The 2,444-nt window shown below is 41.6% G+C and overlaps 1 pseudogene; it reads left to right on the forward strand.

Moving 5' to 3' along the window:
• The window catches only part of LOC119592816, a 4,889-nt pseudogene that overhangs the window by 1,324 nt on the left and 1,121 nt on the right, over nucleotides 1-2,444 (forward strand).

Consider the following 2,444-nt stretch of genomic DNA (forward strand, 5'->3'; position numbering starts at 1 on the left):
CGTAATCTATCTCTCTATTGTATCTGGATGTAAAGTTAACACACAAAATAATACAAAAAAAATCCGTTTGCTTTAAAAGTTTAAGCGTTACTAGAGCGGACGTTATCGCTAAAAAGGTAAATTCCTTGCTTAAAACCTATAAAATGGCCAAGAAGACGTGTTTCAGACGGAAGTCAAAGATGAGGTCAAATAATTTCTTTGTTGTGGTAAGTGTGATGTGTTTTGTATTTCCTTATTGGAAAGTGTTATTTGTACATTAATATGATAAGTTAATACGAAGGATTGACTAATAATTTAGTTGCAACTTTCGTACAAAGACTAGCCGGGTGACTTGTTAGATACAGTAACTAGAAAAAGCAAATGAATGAGGTTAGTTTAACTGCTCCTAGTTGTTAGGATCCTTGTCGAATAGTCTGGCTATAGATATTTTTAAAAATCCCAATCTAATTTTAGATTGCTTATATTTTTTTTTGTAGGCTTGAAGGATAAAAGCAAGATCTTTAGCATGGTAGAGGATGCCCTTAAATGCAAGCTTATTGCATTAGCTTAATAACTAAACGTGATTCCAAGTTTTAAATAAAATCTTAAATTTGCTTGACTCCAAATAACCTCTTGGACCGTGCCAAAGGTAGGTTGCTTAAAATACCCAGCATTTAAATTTTTCTTATTTCAGTTGGCCCTGGGGTTAGCCCTTGTTGCAGCCAAGGAGTAAGTAACCATTTGGTAAATTATGACTTTTTTGGTATGTAACCTGTACCTAAAACCATGCATACTGGGTCCTACAAAGATCTGATCTTCCAGGACACCGAAGCGAACGAGCGTTACGCAGACAACACCCTTACTCGAAGCTATGTGAGAAAAAACCTGACAAAATTCATTTGAGGCAACTTGCCAAGACCTTGATCCAGTGTTGTGAAGGGGAAGGCCTTCAATCGCCACTGCATTGAGGACCACTTCTGTTCGGATAGGCCCCAGTTGGCGGTGGTATCTGCTACCCAAATGAACCTCTGGACTGCACCTGCGTGGAAGGCCAACGAGGTTCAGAGTGGACCCTACGACCTCAGAGGTTATTCTCTTGGCAAAGCGTTGGCTCCCACCCCCGAGAACTACAAGTGCCCAGAGTATGGTCTGCGATGAAGGCCGGCACAGTGCCAGACGGCAATGGCCTGCCTCCATGCGTGTGCGGGTACTTTTGCCAACAAGCAACTGCAGTGAATACTACTCGTGCATTAGCCCTGCCAGTGGATGGCTGCAGAAGTCGTTCATGTGCACCAATGAATGATGTACAACGAACAAAAGGAGTTTATGTGAAGATCCGTGCATGTACCAGTTCGTGTGCCGCAGAAGGCCCCGTTACCCTGGACCTTCTGAACAAGCAGTAATTACTTGAAGCTACATGCTTGTGGGCGTGTTGCAGCAGCTACGTTACAGCTGGCCCTGAGAGCTACAGGTGGGATATCGTGTCTTCCAGGTGGGGCCAGTGCGTGGAGGACCATGGAGAGCAAGATTCTAACATATGCCTTCGGGCAGTGCGCATTCCCTGAACAACTGTGGTCTCAGGTTAGTATAATTTTGATATTTATAAATTTGACTTGCATTAATGAAGGAACTAAAACCTAACTGGGTGTAAAACGTATACTGGGATGAGGTGGGTGATGACCAGTCTACTCTTTTCAGGCCCGTGAGAAACTTTTATTTACTAATAAGGGCAACCTGTCGCAACGCCACTAATGGAATAGGGCGCCAGGCCTCGACTTCTGTCTTAAATAAAATAGTTGCTTTTTTATTGAATTGTCATTATCCTGGGAGGTTGAGCGGTTGGTTCAAAGCATTGACAATGGAAGTTGTGGCACACTACTTAACTGGTAATGAATGAACTTACATGAAGAAATTAAAGACTTTTGACAAGAAAAGTGGTTACAAAAGCGGCCAGGAGAGGCTGCCAAAGAAACCTTTGCTCAATACTTTAACAGTATAATTTGCAAAAAAATTAGTTAACAAAGTTAACTTTCCTCCTATATTGGTACGGGGGGAGGGCGGCATAGAGAAGGTGGATACACATAAAACAAAGACTTTTTGCTGGGGAAAATTGATTTAATTATTTCGCTAATCAAATGAGAACTTTATTTTGCATGACAAGTATCCAATACACGATCAAGAATTTAAGAATCTTAACCAGCTTTTGAAAAGCGTTTAATAACGACATGCTGAAGCCCCTCCAAAACCTTGCTCAATATTACTAAGTGGACAGGGGAGGTGTAACCACGCCCAAAAATAGTTCTGTCGTGTAAAAGAATGCGCGACCGCGCCCTCGCCTGTAGAGACGGTTTATCTCCCGAGGTGTAAGAATTTGCGCTGCTGGAGGAAGCATATAGAAAACGCCTGCCATTATTTTGTATTCTATAGTTTGTTTTTATTCGGTTATGTATGAGTTTGTTTTTTAT

Source organism: Penaeus monodon, chromosome 31 (genome assembly GCF_015228065.2).
Source record: "Penaeus monodon isolate SGIC_2016 chromosome 31, NSTDA_Pmon_1, whole genome shotgun sequence".
Lineage (NCBI taxonomy): Eukaryota > Metazoa > Arthropoda > Malacostraca > Decapoda > Penaeidae > Penaeus > Penaeus monodon.